General features: G+C 33.1%; 3 pseudogenes; all 3 read right to left on the bottom strand.

Annotated features, from left to right (window-relative positions):
- Nucleotides 1–4,158: 4,158 nt before the first annotated feature.
- Nucleotides 4,159–4,784, bottom strand: LOC146886353 (uncharacterized; annotated as a pseudogene).
- Nucleotides 4,693–10,009, bottom strand: LOC146886352 (uncharacterized; annotated as a pseudogene).
- A 175-nt stretch (nucleotides 10,010–10,184) lies between these two features.
- Nucleotides 10,185–13,244, bottom strand: LOC146886351 (uncharacterized; annotated as a pseudogene).
- Between the last annotated feature and the right edge of the window lie 7,890 nt (nucleotides 13,245–21,134).

Here is a 21,134-nt window from a genome sequence, read left to right as displayed (position 1 = left end):
TTTTATAAAAGATATCAAACAAAATAGTATTAGTATCATATAATGACATCCTAATTAAATTAACACTTCATTCTCAATAATATAGTTATGCTGTTTATTTATTTATATATATATATATATATGATTCGTTTACAACCTCTACATCCCGTGGTCTAGAATATTTGATTTCTCTAACCCCTCCACAGATCGACATCCTAGGATACCTAATTCCTCTATACCATCCACAGATCAAGAACCTTGGATGTTTGATTCCTCTATCCCCTACATTCCTAGACAACCAATGCTCTCTCATTCTTCTATACCCCGAAAGGCAAACATGCTACACTTTTAGATGATTCTCCACACTCTGGAGTGTCACTTGTTACTCTTTTTCAGTCTTCCACTATAGTTGGTCAGATTATTCAGTCTACCCCAACTCAAATAGTTCCCATCCCAGGTCCTACAGTCCAGACCCCACCTCCTCCCCTCCAGACTCCAATTGATGTCCCAATGGACCACTCCTCATCTGTTGAACCACCTTTGGACCATGATTTACCTATTGAGGAGGTGCAACGTGATGAACATCGCAAGGTCGTTATTACACTCGTTAGTAAATGGTAAGTTTTCTATGTTATTTAATTTTCTTTCTAATTGATGTACTTAATACTAAAAAATGTCTTTGTTTTTTTTTTTTTTGTAGATGGACGCCTAACCACCATGTCAATGAGGCAATTGGTGAGGCAAAAAGGACACAATTCAGGGGCCATACCATCATTATGAGGAGGTCCCTGAAGATGTTCAACTTAAATGGTGGACATATTTTAAGGTAATTAAAAATATTTTTTATTAATTATGATATTATATAGCACTTATAACTTTATATTTTTTTATTTTTGTAGTGCCAAATTACTTAGGCACTTGAGTATGAGTGGCATATTCAAAAGGTGTACGAGGAAAAAGTCAGAAAATGTCTTTGTGATATCCTCACCAAAGTTAGGACCAAAATGAAGAAACCTAGTTGGATGGGTGAAAATGCTTGGACTTAGGTGCATGACCATTGGAAAAGTAAAGAGTCCAAATACATATCCTCTCAGAATAAAAGAAACATAGCTTCAGTTAGAGATGGAGCACTACACTCTACAACACACACATCTCTCCTTGAGATTGCATTCAGACTCGTAAGTTTTCTTTAACATGTATACCAAATTTTCTTACATTATTGAACATTCTATAAGGCTGATGATATAATCTTACTAATTGCATAACTTTTATTAGGAGTGAAAACATGGTCTTCCTATGAATCCAAAAGAGTTGTTTCTTGTTACTTATAAGAAGAAGGACAATGCTTTGCTAGATACACATGCACGTGAAATATATATAGGTTATCGACAATTAGTTTAGTTTAGTCTTTTTTTTCTGTACAATTCTAACACTTTTTGATGAAGGCTTGATCCTTAACAAGGATGACGGTACATGGCACATGCTTAGAAGAAAGGGAGTTCCTCGAGCCCTTGTTTTGCTTTTATTTTCCTTAGTTTGAATTCCATGAAGTTGGCTTGGTTGACTATTTTAAGTTGACTTGTTGACCTTGACCTTAGGTTGACTTGTTGACTCAAAGATTAGCATAACCTAAAATAACATGCTAATTCAAATTTAACTTGTTTTGTAGGTTCATTAAGAGGTGGGACAAGGAAGGACAGGTGGCGCATTTAGATGGCTTTTAGAGAGCACATATGGAGGAAAAAGAAGGAGCAAAGCTTTCTAGAAACATCTAGAAAGAATGACCACATGCCTATGCCTTGGCCACTAGGAAGTCTAGAAATATCTAGAAGGAGCATCCACCTTGCCTTGTGATGAAGGATTGACCCCAACCAAGGATGGAGGCACATGCTTAAGAAGACTAAGCATGTTTAGAAGGGAAGTTCACTAATCCTTCATCCCTTTCATTTGTGTTTGTTATTTTTGATTCCCTAAGTTGACTTAGTTGAATCAACTTTAGTTGACTTGTTGATCTTTGACTAGGTTTGACTTGTTGATTATAGTTGACTTGACTTAAGCCAACATGCTAATCTATGTTTATTTGCTTTGTAGGTTAATTAGGAGTAAGAAAGAATGCTAGGTGGCGCATGGTGATTGGGGAGCATAAATGATTTGGAGGAGAGAGTAAAGCAAAGGCATAAAGCATAAAGTAAAAGGCATAAAACAAGTGTACCTATGTACCTTTGGTCTCCTTTGTTTTTAGCACACTTTGGCCACTTTTTGGAGACATATGAGACACATTCTTTGTCTCCTTTTGTGTAGAACGAAATTAGCCTTGCACACACCATAGTTGGCTCTTTTGTCTCTCATTTTTGTAACCTTATTTGACCTGGTTTCTAGAAGCTAGGGTTAGGTTTTTGTAGAGACATCCTTAGGTATCTTTTATTTGCATAGAGGACCCTAAACTCTTCTATATAAGGGGTGCTCCTAGACATGTAAAAGGGTTGAACATTTTGAAGTAAAAACACTCTCGTGTCTCAACCATTTGTGAGAGTTTCCTCCCTTGGGAGGGAATACTTTTAAGCCTTATCTTGCATAGCAAGTGGCGACACACATCCACTTATTTTCAAGGTTACCATGGCTTCTAGCCTATCCTTGTAGTGGTGTGCTTCTCACATTTCTTACCATTTCTTTCCTTTCCATTTTATGTTTTCTTCTTCCTTTAATTATTCTTGGTTTTCTATGGTTTATGTGCTTTCCATTTCCTTTTCATTTTGAATCAATCCATCATCTTTTTCTCTTGAGCTTTGTGAAAGGAACCTTTACATCTAGATAGCATGTTATCTTAATGTCCAGTGGGAATTTCACTTAGCTTTCTTAATCAACTCACACCATATTCAATAATCTTAGAAAGGAACAAGATAATCCTTCATCATCTTGGCCAAGAAAGCTTCTAGAATGTGTCCATGTGCTTCTTTGTTGACCTACTTTCTAGACTCTAGGTTTTGTTATTTGCATTGTAATCCTTTTTAGCTTATTTGTTTTTACTAAGAGGCCCTTAGACACTTCTATTTAAGGGGACCTCTAACACTTATACAAGGGTTGAACATTTTGAAGAAATTAAACACCTTTGTGTATCAACCATTGTGCGATTTTTCCTCCCTAGGGAATGAATGCTTTTAGCCTTATCTTGAATCCTGATTCAAGTGGCGGCACCATCTCTTATCTTTAGAAGGAGTCCATGGCTTTGCCTCTCCTCTAAAGTGGCGTGCTTCTCACACCTTTCCATTTCTCTTCTTACTGTTTTATTGCTTTCTTCTTCCTTTATTTTGTTTCAATTTTCAAACTATTGTTGGTCTTGAATTTTTAGTTCTTATGCACATCCCATTTTATTTTATGTTGAATCAATCCATCATCTTATTCTCTTGAGCTTTGGGAAAGGAACCTTCACATCTAGATAACATGTTATCTTAATGTCTAGTGGGGATTTCACTTAGCTTTCTTAATCCACTCACACCATATTCAATAATCTTAAAAAGGATAAAGATAATCCTACATCACTTTTCAAATATTATGAATGAATAAAAGATATATCATCGGCATGTGCGGGACATGAAGATAGATAGTTCTGCAGGAACCACTACAACAACAAAGATTCAATGCTGGAAATATGTTGTTGGAGGGAAAAGTAGATTTAGTTTTTCATTTTTCAGGTTCCATTACTAGGTTCTATAGGCTAGTATAGGCTAAGTAGTAAAATTTAGAATGTAATGCCAATGTGATTGTAATGAGAATGTCACTGGACTTGTCTTATTTTGATCTTAGACTTATGAATTTTGTGTGACTTTTGTAATTTGATCTAATTAAAGTCACATTGTACTTAATTTTATGTTTGCAATTTTAGTTCTAGATGAGTGAAATGATATCTCGGATTACTAGATGGCTTGAAATGTGTCTGGGTGCAGGTTTTGGGATGTGTCTGGACCTATGATGCCCAGACACGGATACAGACACGACACGGACACAAATACGGAGATACGACAAAATTGAAAAAGTATAAGACACAGACACGATAATATATATATATATATATATATATATATATATATATATATATATATATATAAATCTAATAATTATATTTCATAATAAAAAAACATTTAAAATATCATAATGTTTGAGTCTTATATATGTTAATCTTCATAAAAAAAATACAACTTCTAATTCTAGTTCATCGAGAGATAGGCTAGCAATATCAATAATTCCATTGTCATCCAATGAAAAATCATCCCCAACAATATCCCATAGGCTAGTTTCCTTTTCCTTGTATTTTGAGGAGTTTCTTGAAAGAAGATGAAGATTATTGTGGACAAATACTAAATCTTCTGCCCTTTTGGGTGTCATCTTATTTCTTTTTAAATAATTTATAAAAGAGTAGGTGCTCCAATTTCTTTCACAGCAAGAAGAAGAACATGGTTGTCCAAGTAGCTTAAGAGCTATATTTTGAAGTATTGGTGCATGAGATCCATGAATAATCCACCATGACTTTGCATCCATTTCTTCCTCTATCCCTTAAAGAGTCCTCATCTGCAAAATCTCCCAAATTTTACTTGAAAAGTTTGCAAACTCTAGATTCACTTCTCTCCTCACATCAACGTCATCAAAGTACCTCTTAAAACATTTTTTTCTTTCTTGAGTAAGTTCCAAAAATTTATGTGGGGCACTTTTTTGTGAGTCTTCACTTAACCATTCAGGACTATAATAATTCACTTAACATAATATTATAAATTCTAATAAAATATAGGCATAAAGTAATTTAACTACATAATTAACTTGGATTTAAAGAATAAGCAAAACAATGAAGAGATGTGCTACTTTTAGTCCAACGATCAATCAATATAGAATTTACTACCTCAAAAAAGTATGAATGTTCAACTTTTGTCTTCCTTTCATGTTGGTATATGATCTTTCTAGCATTTTCAATCATTGAGTCCCACATTTCATATTCTAAGTGAAGAGTAGCCATATCTGTATCTGTTTTTTTGAGAACATCATAAATAGGAGCAGTAAAAATAAGTATGTAGTCAACCTTCATCCACCAATTATCATTCAATAAAGTTTCTTTCACAAATTGTGCACTGTTCACATTGTCCTCTTTATAAGAAGACCAGTCATCACTAATAACCATCTCTTGGAGTCCTTTCTTCAAATGTTGAAACCTTTTGAGCATGATAATGGTTGAAGCAAATCTCGTTGAAGCAACAAACAACAACTTCAATGAGTTGAAGGTATTGAACATTGACAATCTCATAGAGTGCCCCACAATAAAGTTTTTAATAAATGTAGCATCATCAGCAATTTGTGTGATCCAAGAACATTCTTTATAAGTATCAATATTTTTTTCACAATTTTTTGCTGCACAAATATTTTTCAATGCAAGATTCAATGTATGCACTACACAAGGAGTCCAGTAGATTGAAGGAAATTCTGTTTCTATAAGCATACCTACTGCCTTACATACAACTGCATTATCAGTTATAATTTGTACCACATTTTTTTATCCAACCACCATAATTATATCTCTCATGTGTTTACCAATAAAATCTTTTTCCTTTATCTCACCAGATCCATCTATTGACCTCAAAAACATTGGACCACTCTCATTGACAACCATAAAATTTATAAGTAGTCTTCTTTGAGGATCATTCCACCTATCACTAACAATTGTCACACCTTTATCATTCCATGAATCTCTTATGGGTTGCAGAAGATTTTCTACATGACTTCTTTCTTTTGAACGTAAAGGACCTCTTAATTTATTATATGTTGGTGGTATATATCCACAGAGATTAGAAGTATTGGCAGCATAAGAAAATGCACTCCTGTAGTGGGGATTTTTTGCTAGATGAAATGGTAGTCTTGAAGAATAAAACATCCTTGCAATTTCATAATCAAGAGTATCTCTAGCTTTGATATTGAAAGAAGCTTCTAAAGGATCTTTGTGTTTTGGATTAACACTGCTATTTGTCTGCTTTCCTTCATTAGATACAGATGGTAGAGAGGCCTTTTTCTTCTTTGAATTTTCTATTTTCAATGCTGCTTCATTGTCTAATCCTCTAAACTCAATAAGTATTGATGTAGTCACGTTTGGACAAATTCTAACTCCTGCTCCCATCATTTTTAGCAAATGAGATCTTACTCAAGTGTAAGATCCATTCAATGATAAATTACACAAACTGCATTTAATCATATTCTTTCCACCACCGGGAGTTTTTCTTAACTTTGTAACATATCTTCATAAAGGTTTTGTTTCATCTTCATTTTTGATGGCTTAACTAGGTATACTCTCATCTTAATTTTCTATAATAAAATAAATTTTCTATTAAATTAATTTATTTAGATATAAAAAATAATAATATCACAAATTAAAAAGAAATTATATAATTCAAATGCGACAAATATTAATTATAACAATAAAAAACTAATATTTTAATTTAAATGGGACAAATATTAAAAAAATATAATTCAAATAAAACATTTAAATTTAAATATAAAAAAAAATTATTCACTCTATGTAGTTTTATTTTGGTTTTGCTTTAAACTTTTTTTTTTCATTTGAATTTATATCTTAACATTATATAAAGGTATTTTAAATAAAAAAACATAGCAATAAAAAACTTGAAAACATAAACAATGTTATTTTTCTTCTAGTTAATTTATTTTGATAAAATTTCAAAAATAAATATATTGTTCCATTGTACGATTATACAATTAAATTACATAATTTTAAATTCAATATAATAAATAAATTATAAAACAATAAAACATTATTTATTAAATACTAACAACGTTAACAAAAAAAATTATTCACATATGCAAATATACTTTGTATGAGAAAAACTACAATAAATTATTTTTACACAAAAAAAAATTATGAAGGATATTTATTTAAATTATAAAAAAGAAAGTTTATAAAGTTATCTTTTCATAATTTTTTCTCCACTTTTCTAGACCTTCTTTCTCCTTCCCTTGGTTATGCAACTACAAAGTAACAACTTTCCTTCGTTCTACAACTACAAAGCAACAACTTTTCTTTGTTCTGCAATTGCTAACATGTTTCCCAATTGTATTTCCTCTCAACTCAAGAGCTCCCAATCTCGATTCTTTATTCTATTTTTGTTACTTGTGATTGTAGCATCTTATATTACTCTAATTTATAGAACAATTTGTTCTTATTGATTTTATTTTTGTTCATCATCTTGATTTTATTTTATTTTAATAGAAGGTATGGAAGATTATTTTTTATCCTTTTATTTCATTTTCTATTTTAAATCTTTTGGGTTTATTTTAATAGAATGTATGGAAGATTATTTTTTATCTTTTTATTTCCTTTTTTATTTAAATTTTTTTGAGTTTATTTTAATAGAATGTATGGAAGATTATTTTTTATCCTTTTATTTCCTTTTTATTTTAAATTTTTTAGGTTTTCCTTTATTCTCTGAAAAATACCAATCGAAAACTTCAATCATGAGAATCTAATGCGTATCTGAGAAAGAGAAATACCAAAACGTGAACAGACGCCAAAATTTTTGCTCTAAAATCCTGGATATGCGATAAATTCTCCAAATTACGTATCAGTTTCACGCGTCCAAGTAGATGGAGGTGTCCTCCCGCACGTGTCGCAGAGCTGGGCCACGTCTGATCCATGGGAAAGCTCTCGACACCGCGTCGTGCAAGTGTCCATCGTGCCTCCGTGTCCGTGTCCATTTTGGGAGTAAGAAGCGTGCTCCAAAAACCGTGTCAGAGTATCACAGGTCTGGACACAAATATTTCATGTCCAAATTTTTAAACATTTACGTCGACCAAGCCGACGCCAATGATTAACTTTGAATAATTTGTGTCGGCTAAGCCCATGTTACACCCACTCAAATGCGTTAAATTCTCCCTGTATGCATTGTTTAGACCAACGAAAGTTGTTTTAAATATTTTATTTATTTCAATCGTGATTGGGCTTAGCCCACACATAAAAAATGATTATTATATTTTGGGAGAATTATGTTTTTTGTCCCTCAACTACTGATAATTTTTGGTTTTAGTCCCCCACCTAACGTTTGCACTATTTTAGTCCCTCACATTTTGTATTGCATGGAATTAGTCCTCAATTTTAAACTTTGTTAGTTGCAATTGACACCTGTCAAACGGGAGGCCACGTTAGGATCCCGTTTTCAGTGGTTTAAATATTGCACGTGGTTATTTTATTGGGTAACATTTTAAAATAGGGATTTGGGTAATTTGTGAAACCTTAAATTGGAGTGGTGCGACGGAGACATTGGTGAGGATCTTTGGTAGAGCGCGGAGACGTTGTGGAGTGATGAAGAGAGGGAGCAAAGGATTTTAGTGTTCGCAAAGGAATAATGGTTCGAGAATGTCTCAAAGCTGTGCATCGTCCTCAGATATGTCCTCAAAAGTGTGTGGGTGTGGGAAAAAATTGTTGCTCATAAAGGCAACGACTGTGAAAAACAATGGGAGATTATTTTGGAGATGTAGAAATTGGGCTATAAGTAACAAATTTTCACTATTGATTGGTCGAGCTTGATTTCGTTTCAGCTGATAATGGTTTTGTAATTTTTGTAGTCGAATTCTCATAGTAATTTCTTTGAATGGGTGTCACAACCGGAATCGTGACGGAAAGACAAACCAAAAAAGAAAATGAGTTTAAAAAGAGATTGGAGTCGCCACCATAGTTATTTTTGGAAAACTATGGAAAACCATAAAAATAAAGCAAGTCTGCAAAAAAAAAACCAGATTTTTGGATCCAGGAGTCGGTTACGCGTAGGGAAGGTGTTAGCACCCTACAGTGTCCGCCCGAAAGCGGTACCTTTAATTAAAAATGCCAAGTTGATGTGGTTTTCAAAATATTAATTTTTCCCAAAAATAATGACACAAATAATACTAAAAAGAAGCAAAAATATTTTTTTTAATTTTTGGGCCCGACAAGGATTGACCTTGGTCCTACGTATTCTCATTAAAAATGAGAAATTAGGGTTACGTAGTTCTTTAAAAGATATTTGAAAAAACAATTGAGAAAAAGATTTGATTTTTTAAAGGTGAACCTGACAAGGACTGGCCATGCTCCTACGTATCTCACGGTGGAGAATCAAGGATCACGTAGTTCTTAAAAAAAATATTAGTTGGAAAATGTTGATATTTTGTATTTTTAAAATTTTATATTTTTTTTTGTATTTTTGAATTACCTGAAAATGTGTCACACGACGTGAACGGTCGGACAAACACTAAAAAAGAAAGAAAATATTTTTGATATTTTGAAAATGAGTGTCACGCGGTGCGAGCAACCGGACAGACACAATAAAGTTAAAGAGAATTTTTAGATTTTCCTATTTTTGCAATTTTGATAATTTTCAAATATATTTGTATTTTAAAATAAATAAATAAAAAAGAATAATAAAAAAGATAAATAAATAAAAGGATGAAATTATTTAAGAAGGATAAAAGTGAAATACAAAAATATGGTGGTGCATGAATAACATGGGAGGTGCATGAAGTTAATCAGGTGTGTACAGTAAAAATGGGAGTGCGACAAATAAAATATAAAACAAGCCCAAAAGTGCCAATAAAACATGAAGATGGAGTGGGATCAGTAAACATGTAGGTGTAGGAAGTAGCCAGGAAAGAGCAATGGTGTTTGCAAATAATAAAGCCCAAAACAAAAATACAAAACAAAGGGAATGAAAATAGCATGCAGGGGTGCACAAACGAAATGGCATAAAAAAAACAGAGGGGGTGCAAAGATTAAAAGTGGGGGTGCGCGGAGCAAAAGTATGAAACAAGTGTGGCAGGGGTGCAAGGTTAGTAAATATCAAAGGGTACTCGTAGATAAAATTAAAACAGGGGTGCGAGATAAAGGAAAAAAGGGGTGCACAGAGTAAATAACATGGCCATAACCAATTTCTACTTAAACTAAACCTAAATAAAATTAAAGCTCTTCTTTACCAATGGCAGCCGTCTCTTCTCGTTTCCCAGCAACCACCATGACTCCAGCGGCTAAGACATGCGCTCCCCTTTGGCCACCACCAACGACACTAGCATCCACCGGAGGCCTGACCAGTGACGCTGTCGCCAATCGTTCTTCCTCACGCGAAACACCCTTACATCGTCAACAACGTTACCCCATTTCTCCGACATGTTCGAGACAGCGCGACTTGCCACTACCATGAACGCCGTTGCTGCCGCAACCAAAGTGCGTCGACGCGGCACCTGCCAGCACCATCGTTAATGCCGCCGCTACCGCGACCAGTACGCGTCACTGGTAGTGCCAACTTCCCCTTCCCTACGTGAGGGTTTCTTCCCGATCTAGGCTTCACGCTGCTAGCACGTTGCGGTTGTTTCCGCGTTGTACCACCTCGTCGTCGCCATTTGTGTCCAGACGTGCCAGTGGCAATGCCGCCGTGATTATCTCTTCTCCCTTTCTCTGTTTCAGATTCACATTTGGGTGGATATGATTGGGGAAGATGAAACGTGAATGTTTGGGGGTTGTTTGGGTATCTATTCTTTGATTTTATGCAAGTGAGAGATGAAGGTGATAACTTGAAGATGAAATTCACTCTATCAATCACGGCTTCGCTTCCCTCTAGTTGTAAAATCTCTCTCACTGTGTTCTTTTTGAATGCCTAATTCTCTGATTCTGTGGGTGGAGAACTAAGGAAGTTTCTTTTTTTTTTGTTGGTGTCCCCCCTGAATCTTAGTTTTTTTTCTTTTATTATGTCAATCCCTCTTTTTGTTACGTTCTCTTTGTCTCTACACCTTCCAATCTCGAAATTTGGGATAAGGTTGAGAGCAGATGTTGCTTCCTGCTCCTTCAGCCATCATGACCATGTTACAGGTCATTCCCAATACAAAACCATGATAGCATAACAGGCATGAGTCTGATAACAGAGAGACCTTACGTTACCTCTACCTTTCTTTCCCTTTTTCCTTTTCTTTTTTTTTTTCTTTTTGTTGTTGTTTTTTGTTTTGTTGTTTTTTTTCCTTTTTTTTATTAAACTAGAATGAGAGACATAAAACAAAAAAAGGAGCTACAATAATAGAAAGGAAAATAATGTAATAATAAGCCCAAATAAATAAATAAATAAATAAAACAAAAATTAAATTAAAAATAAAATAAATAATAATAATAATAAATAAAATAAACATAAATATTTATTTTTTCTCAAACTAAAACATATTTTTTACCTTTTTCTTTTATTTTATTAATTATTTATTTATTTATTATTCTCAATTGAACTTTAATTAATTTTTTTTTGTTTATTATTTTTATCATTGTTACCCGGACGAAATTGGGTGTTGACAATGGGTTAATGAAGATGAATACAAATTCGAATGTAATGAATCTCAATTTGAAGATAGCGGTGGAAAAGGAGATGAACAAGCTGAAGTGTTGCTAGAAAAGGACAAAGTTATATTATAGTTGATAAAGAAAAGTGAGAAGTTGAAGAGGAAATTGGAAGGAGAGAAAAATTGGTAGATTCCTGCAATGTTTATTTGTTTTTGTCGTGGGCGATTACATTTGTATTGGTCTTTATGTTGTTGTTCAAGTTGAATTGTAATTAGTCATGTACTCAGTAGTATTTAGGACTTAGGTATTAGTTATGTGTGAAACTTGAAGGGTTAATTAAGTGTTATGTGTTCCCGTTATGTTTTAGCTAAGTTTTGATGGGCAAGTCTTGTGTGCTCCTGAGATGTTTGAATGAATGAAATCAGAACTCTTGTTACTGGTGTTATTTTTTTTGTATCATTATTGGCCTTTTTTTCCAACAATGTATCATATCATATACTAATTTTATAGATTGTATCATTCTTGTTCGTATAAATTGTTTCTAATACTGGAATGAATATTTGGTATAAATTGATTAGATATCATACTAGAATCTTTAGTATTACTGGAATGAAACAATAGTATTACTAGAATGAAACAATAGTTAATCAAAAAAGTTGTCCACTATCACTATGCCCCACTGCAACAAAAAGGTGGTCCACCATTAAAAGCAACAAAACAACTTTGTTTCCTCCATCAATTTCACGTGGGCTGGGCAGAAGTTCCAATGCTTGCTTGAGACCCTAAGACCTATGCCGCCATGCTTCTGGTTTGTGTTGCAGCAACCATAGGTGCATATCTTCTTCTACTAGTGGAGCTCTGGTTGGATGGTCCTGCAGCGCTGGTAGCTCCATCCACAGTTGGATTTTTCTGTGTTTGTCCTTGTCAATTAGGTATGTATAACATATTCAGATTTGTATGCTTTGAACAAAGAAAAAAAATTGAACAAACAAATTCAGATTTACCTTTCTCTTTCTGATTCCCTTCCTACAACTCCTTATGTTATGTCCCAATTGCTTACACCTGCTGCACTTCATGATGAGATTTTTCTTTGACAGCTTGGAATGACTGACATGTTCATCAACTTCCCTTCTTCTTAGCTTTTTGGGTCTCCCAGGTGGTGTTTTATAAATTGGTAGGAGTAGTTCAGGTTGATTGCTTTTAGGCCAGAGTTGTTGTCCATTAATTGGGGTTATTTTTGGGCTATAACATGCCTCATACGTAGGTCTTTTGTAATATGGATGCACATAAGCTTTAGGGTTTTCTACCTTATAATTAATTGCTGCCACAACATGTCTACAGGGTATGCCTACCAGACCCCAAAAATAATACGTGCAACTATGTTTACTAAGATCTACCACCAAATTCTCCATGGTGAACCCTTGTGTGCCTTCAAACTTAGCACCCCCTGCCCACACTGGAAGACAATTCCACTTTTTTCCACTTCCCTATCAAGCCTTTTCTGTGGCTTAGGCATAACAGTTACAGGATATGTATTTAATTTTTCTCTAAGTGTTGCAAATCTACTCATTGTGTATGACCTAATCCATTCCATCATACTAATAATTGGTTTATCCCTAGCCAATAAGATAGTACTATTGAATGACTCAGACAGGTTATTCATTAAAACATCACATCTAGGATAAATGCTGAATGCATGCTTACACCATGAACTTCTAGGAATGCCAATTAACCAATTATATGCTTCAGGATTAATGTTTCTTAACTCACCCATCTTTTTTTCCCAACCTGCGTAGAATGTTGCCTTTGCTACCCCCATCATGAGGTCTCTGATAACTACACCACCACCAAATTTCTTCTTGAAATTGCTATAGAGATGCCTTAAACAAAAACGATGCTCCACTCCATTCAAGATTTCATCAAATACTGTCATAAGTCCCTACAAAAATGAATAGTTGTATATAAGAATGTAGTATCAATTAATTATCACACTCTAAAATTTTGAATGCATGTACGGAGTTCACCTTTTGTTGATCTGAGATGAAAACCCAATGATGATTTTCAATGTCCCCAATGTCTTCAAGAAATAGTGAAAGAAACCACCTCCACGTCTCCTTACATTCATTCTCTACAGCAGCAAATGCCAATGGATAGTATTAATCATTGGGGTCCCTGCCCACTGTAACCAAAAGTTGACAACCATAAGCTGTTTTCAAGTGGCATCCATCAACTCCTATAAAAGGCCTACACCCAGCCAGAAAACCAGGCTTACAACCTTCTAAGCACATGTAGAAACAACCAAACCTTGGTGGCAGACTTGCTTGAGGCTGATTAATCTTAATTTTGAATGTTCCAGCCTTTACTGTCACTAATTCAGCTACATAATCATGTAAGCGACTGTATTGCCTTTGTCCATCCCCTACCAAACAGTCCATTTCTATTTGCTTTGCTTTCCCAGCCCTCCAAAGGGTGATGCCAACATTGTATGTCTTCTTTATCTCCTCAATAATTTGACTCACTATCTACACCTACATTCATAAATATGTCTACTAAAAGTTGTGCTATCCAGTCCTTATTTGCATTTTTATTCCCAAAAACTTTGCCACACCTATGACGCCCAACCAATGTCTTAATCTGAAAGCTTTCCCTACCACCAACCTTGTTCGCCATCATTAAGAAACCACATTTTTTTTACAGACAGCCCTAACCCTCTTCTGATCATTTAACAAACTGGACTTCTTTACCATTTAAAACACTATGCTCCATTAATGTTTGCTTAAAATCCTTCAAAGAAGAAAATTCCATTCCTAATTTGAACTTAAAGTCCTTTGTCATATCTTCAGCTCTATATCTGGAAAATTTGAGCCCATCACGACCAACTCCCTCCTCACTATCAACATCTGAATCCAACTCGTTAGTATCGTATTCATTACTTATGTCATGTTCTCCAACTTCAACATTAGTCACAAAGGATCCAGCTCCAACATCTTTCTCACTCCTCACAATGCTTGAATTTCGTTTCATTGCTTTCCACCTATATCCAAAACAGGCCCAATTTTTCTAACAGGTGGCTCACTGTCCATCCCAAATCCATCATCATCATCTGCCACCCTCTCTTCTTCACGGTCATCAAGTTTATCTGTAGAAGAACCTTCATCCTTATCAAACACATCCTCAACTACCACATCTGCCCGTCTAGCCCCATCCTCATCACCCCCCAATTGTGCGTCATTCCTCAGTTCTGCCTCACCCCCCAATTCTGCCTCACCGCCTACTTCTGCCTCACCCCCAATTCTGCCTCACCAACCACATCACCCTGAACTCCTACTTCTACCTCAACCCCCAATTGTGCCTCAGTGCCCATTTGTGCCTCACATCCCTGTTTTGCCTCACACCCTTGTTCTGCCTCACACCCCTTTTCTACCACACACCCATGTTCTGCCTGACCAACCACATCACCATGAACTCCTACTTCTGGCTCACACCCCTTTTGTGCCTCAACCCCCATTTCTGCTTGACCCAGTTCTTCATCCATTCCAGCACCAACAATAAAATGAACTACTTCGGGCTGACAAGGAACGTGCTGAACATATATATCAACCTCTTCATTCTTATCCTCTACATACTTAGCCAACGCTAATGCCTCCTTATCATCACTCAGCAATCTTAGATTGTTTAACAACTTCTGTTTTGAGCCCTTCCACCAAAGTTTAACATCTCTAGCGTATTTGAACTCTTTTAAGATGCTTAACGCTTTGAAATATGACCAAAAATCTGGATCGATACCCTTAACCACATGGATTTCACCCCCAACATATTTTAATCCCTTATTCCTTTCAAACATACCCATGTGATGGAACGTAACCGCGAACCCCATTTCCAGCCCTACATTTCAAATAAATTCACAAACAAAACAAATCCAACATTCAACGAAACAACTAAGGAAGAGGAAAGTGAACATTCAACAAAAGAAATTTATAAATAATAAACGACTAACCTCACTTCATCATCAACCAAATGAAAGCACTCACCACCACCTTCTTCGTCGGTCTGTGATTAAAGTTAATAACTTTGGATTATCGGATTCTCTCTTCGTTCACGAAACCATCAGCTCAGATTATAGATTCTCTCTTCGTTCACGAAACCCTCAGCTCAGATTATGGATTCTCTCTTCTTTGAATAGCTTAGATTTTTTACGAATGCCAAAAACCCTTTCTAATTCTTACATAACCCTCAGCTGAAATGTTTTAGTAATGGTAACAAAATTTTATAATTCTAACATAACCCTCAGCTCACATTTCACTTAACATGTTATTGTGCACGTGCCTTACTAATTTCACTAAAACCACGTGCAATATTTAAACCACTGAAAACGGGATCCTGACGTGGCCTCCCGTTTGATAGGTGTCAATTGCAACTAACGGAGTTTAAAATTGAGGACTAATTCCATGCAATACAAAACGTGAGGGACTAAAATAGTGCAAACGTTAGGTGGGGGACTAAAACAAAAAATTACCAATAGTTGAGGGACGAAAAACATAATTAACCCTTATATTTTTATGTGTTTTCATCAATTAAGCCGACGATAAATAAGTAGCAAATCTTCGCCCCTATTTGGCCGATGCGAACAAGCTTTGCATCTAGGTAATTGGCGGTTTTGGCCTAATGGCGTCAATATTCAGCCGATGCCAAAAGCCTACATTCTTATAGTGATAGTTCAACCGAAAAATTGACAGTGATAAATTCTAAATGTTCTTACCGAGATCTTGAACGTGGACCTTCAAATAGGTGGAAAGTTATGAGTGAATTGAAGAATCCTAACATATGCTCTTGATGACTGGGATCAAATACCTCATTATTCAAGACTCTTTGACGCTCAAGTCAGTAAGAGAGTTTGGATCTTTAGAGTAAGAAAGAATGAGTATGAGAGATTTGTGTATGAATCAGAGTGTATTTCCTATTGAAATACTATATGTATTTATAGGGTTTCTGGGCCCTATGAGATTTTTTTGTAAAACATGTTGATATCAAGAGAATATCAAATAATATCAACAAATATAACAACTTACCGTATATATGATAATTAAGGGAATAATAACTATAATGTGATACCTTACATGATATTCCAAATATTCGGTAAATATATGGTTTTAAGAAATATCATGACGTAATCAAACTACTGAGATTTGGTCACACATATTGTTAATATATGAATATTTACACCAACAAATATATCTTCAAATATCTTTCGATCACTTTAGGTCAATAATATTGATTGAGTCTTGTTAGACAATGCTACTTAATATATTAATATATTTGTCGGGTCACATACGTACACTAAATATATAAATATGAGGAAATGACAGGTTGACTTAACCACTTCACCCATAATAGATTTGCAATAACTACTAATGTATAAATGTGTGCTATACATTCGAATAAATTTGCACAAAGGAATTGAAGTGTCTCTTCTAAATATGTTTATGCTTTTACATTCTAAACATTAACTATTAAAATATGATCTAACCCTAAGGTATTTGAAAAAATCAACCCCAATATCTCTTAGTTTATTTGTGTTTTGTGAACAATGTTTAAGAAACCTAGATTATCTAACAATTTTGTGAATATATATTAGTTTTGCATAACTATATAGGTACAAAATCTTTGGTAATTACCTTGTAAGATACTTTTAGCATATGAAAAATTCAAATTGAACAAAGATTTTTTTTCTTTTCTTTTGCTTTGTGTGAATGAAAAAAAAAAAAAGACTATTGCACAAATGAGCAACATCAACTTTATGATTTTTTTTAGAGAGTGTCATAAGTAGAGATTATATAAATATGTGATATAACTTATATCATATAAGTTCAATCTACATAAGAGATTAATACCAATTTTAATTTAAAAACTTTGAGAGATTGAATTTATGATTTTTTTTCTTATATGATATTTAATTTTGTAATTTTTGTCTAATTTGGAATCCAGAGTCAAATTTAAATTATTTTCAATACTTAAAGAGTCCTCAGTCTCGCTATTACTATAAGAAGTTCTACTTGAAATATTGTATATGAAACATTCATTGGTAAGAAAAGTTTTATGAATTGTTTCTAAACTGTAGGGACTTATGTATGTAATCTATGCTTTGGAAGATTTGTGGTCATTCAAATTCTTCCAATTTGTATCTGATGTGATATGATACTCCCACAGAATAAAGGAGCTTCTTTATTCCTTCTTTCCATTATCAATTTTTTAAGACTTGCGACATATTTTAAAATCAGCATCAATAGTTGTAATTTGATTATTTATTTGAAACCTTCTGTTCATTTCATAAAATGTAGTGATTCACACATCAAATTCAGCATATGAATTGACCTGCGAATGGAACAAAAGCATTTTGGAAATTAAATCCTTAGCCATGAATTGAGGTAATATACTTTATCTAAGAGTTAGGTTGTGAATATTTGTGTCTAATTTGTACCCCACACGTAATTATGTTTTGAATGCTTCCACCCTATCACCAGGTAATCCTTCATTTCCAAATGGTCACGGTCACATACATAGATACCTATCTTATCCAAGACGTGATTTTTCTCTCAGATAATATATAATAAAAACGAAAACTATATGCCAAGGGCATTAAAAGTTGAGTAGAGTCTTAATTAGTATATATATATATATATATATATATATATATATATATATATATATATATATATGCTGAAAAAAAGTTCTCATCTACTAATGAGTGTATGTATTTCATTAGTAAAATTATTTTTAATTTAATAATTTGTATTTGTGTAAAAGTAACACATGTGCTTAAATTATTTTTCAGGAAAAAAAAAATCTTTGTAAAAGTAGTTTTAAATTAAAGAATATTCATCAAGTATTTTTATACTGATTTGTCTCAAATCGAGACTATGCGTAAGTTTTAGGAAAACATTAAATTTCACTGATCATTTAAAATTATAATTATTGCTCTTTAGCTACTCCATGTTCAGGACGTTCAAAAACTCTGTACCCGCGGATATCTATGGAAAAAATCCACAACAGATAAGAAATGAATATTGAAAATTGATATCCGCGGGTAATGGGTATGAATATTTCTTATACCCATATGTTAACGGGCGGGTACGGGTATCATAGTATATGTGTTCCGGATACTCGTACCAGTTGTACTCTACTTTAAATTAAACAAAAAAATTATTAGAATATTTTTTATCAATTGGTTTTAAAAAATCTTATTCAGCACTATTTAAATGAGTTATTTTCACTTTGTTTGAAATTTACAAAGGTTATGCATTATTTTTATTTGAATTTGTAAATTTTCTTTTGTAAATATCCGCAGGTACTCGTGGATATCCATATATATTAAAAAAATATGCGAGTACAGATAACGTTGTTATCGATGCGATCAAATTAATACTGCTAAACTATAAAAACTTCAGTATTGCTAAGATAGTAGTCAAGAAAATAGAAAGGGTAAAGTAACCCTTAGTCGTCTCCCAACGAACACGAAATTGATTTTTAACAAGTTAGTTCTTATAAAATTTATACAAAACAAATAGTAAAATAAAATAGTATTTGAAAGAAAGAAATAAAAATGGAAAAAGATAAAATAAGATAAAAATAATAACAAAGAAAATAGATTGATTTTACTACTTTTCAAAATAGATTCGAATGTAAATTCCCAATTAATTTGTTGGTGTTCTCACTATTAACCAAAGTAAATTCTCAATTAAAAGCAAGACCTTTGTAGATTAATCATAGTAAATTTAACCACAGTACATTCTTAATTAAATATTACTATTCTTAATCATGTTCATTCTTTTATCTCTAAAATCAAGCAAAAAATTAATCAACCAAAGTACATTCTTGATTAATTCTAGTTAAGGTTTTCACCTCAAATCAAAGTACATTCTCAATCATCGGAAGAAAACTCATTCAATCACATGAAAATTTCTAAACTTAATCAAAGTACATTCTCAATTAAAATTAAAAACCCTTGAGCTCATATGATTGATATACATATAGATTAAAACATCTCAATAATTAGCTATGATGTAAAAACCATTACTTTTCACGTGATTCAAAGATAAAAGACATAGATGAATTAAAACCTCAACAACAATGGAAAGAATAAAGAAATTATTTCATTCTAATCTCAAAATTCATAATGAAATTATAATGGAATCAACCCAAGAAGCTTATTCCTCCATGGGATGAAAAAGTAAAATAAAAATAAAAGAAGAAAGTAGAGATGGAGGATGAAATTAGGCACCCCCTAAAGGGTTCCTAAATTTTGAAGTGTCGAGTTTCCCCTCTTTTGCTTCCCCTTGGGTCTCTTTATATAGGACTTGGACTGGACTTTTATGTTGCTAAAATCTCTCAAATGTCTTTTAAAATAAAGATAAAGATAAATATTATTTATCTTTGTAGTGATTATGAATATTTAAAAATATTTGGAGAGATATAGACTATTTGACAAATATAGTTGGTTGATAATATCAATATCTGATATAATTAAATAAATTAATTACTTAAAGATATATGATAAATTATCACCAACTAATATTTGCATTAAATTTCCAAATTAGCCCTTTGCAATCTCTTCAAATTATCTTCTAAATAATTCAATATCTTCAAGATATATTTGTTGCTATGGAGATCTTAAAAGATTTAAGAAGATCTCGCCATATTTAAACAGATTTTGTAGTTATTATCTTTTGATATCTTATGATATAATTAAATAAGATAATTATTTAAAAATATCAAATAAAATATCTAAAGATATACTTTCCCAAATTATCTTTTATCATAAATATTTATGAATTATCAAAGTCCTTTTTTCTGGAAAAAGATAGAGAAAAACACAAGGTTCAATTTTTGTTGTTCATTCCCTCATTTGCTTGGCTTAGATTTTTGTGAATTTGATAATTTCCTTTTCTTGGATTTATCTTTAAGGTGTCATGAAACTTTAATCAATTTATTTCCACACCTCATTGAGCTCAACTTAGCTGCAACTGCACTAACAGACCTCAAAATATCCAAAAAATATTTATGCAACTAAAAAGTCATTTTTAACATATTTTTGTATCTCATTCACAATAAACCCAATTATAAGAAATCCTAATTAAATCAATCTTTTAAGAACAAAATTCAATAAAAAGTCTAAAATTAAACATTAAATGAGGGCAAAAATAGGAACTCATCAAGTACCCGCATAACGGATATTGGATATTTGCAAGGATATGGGTACATGTATGGAGCAGATATTTATCTAGCGGATAAGGTATGGGAGAACTACTACTCATACTCTACCCACCCCGTTCACATCCCTATCCAAGCCTCTATTCAAGTGATGTTATATGACCCTTTTTATATTTGTTAAACGTTAATCGATGTAAAAGATATTCTCATATTACATCATTGATAAAAATAATTTAAGTAGTGTGTGAAGTTTCTTTAAGACAATATTGTATATGTTTCCACACCTGTAATTTCAAATAATTATATTAGCCAGGTCCAAAAATATTTTTCTAGCTAAATAAAACTTGAACTATGTAAAAATAAAAGAATTATTTTATATCAATCATGCCAACTACACTCGTACACTAAAAAAAATATCATTTTAAGAGAGGTTTTCTAGCGGGGTTATCATAACCTCCTGTAAAATATAAACTTACTAGAGGTTTCTAAAACCCTAGTTAAGTATCAGTAAAATTTGAATTCCTCCTTATTTTTTTCATTTCCTTTTGTTTTTAATTTTTAAAAATTTCCATTAGACATCGTTTTCATCGTTGCAGTTTGAACATAAGGAAGAAGA

Source organism: Vigna unguiculata, chromosome 5 (assembly GCF_037176805.1).
Source record: "Vigna unguiculata cultivar grain cowpea cultivar isolate G323 ecotype 2 chromosome 5, ASM3717680v1, whole genome shotgun sequence".
NCBI lineage: Eukaryota > Viridiplantae > Streptophyta > Magnoliopsida > Fabales > Fabaceae > Vigna > Vigna unguiculata.
This window is presented reverse-complemented; position numbering and strand designations above follow the sequence as displayed.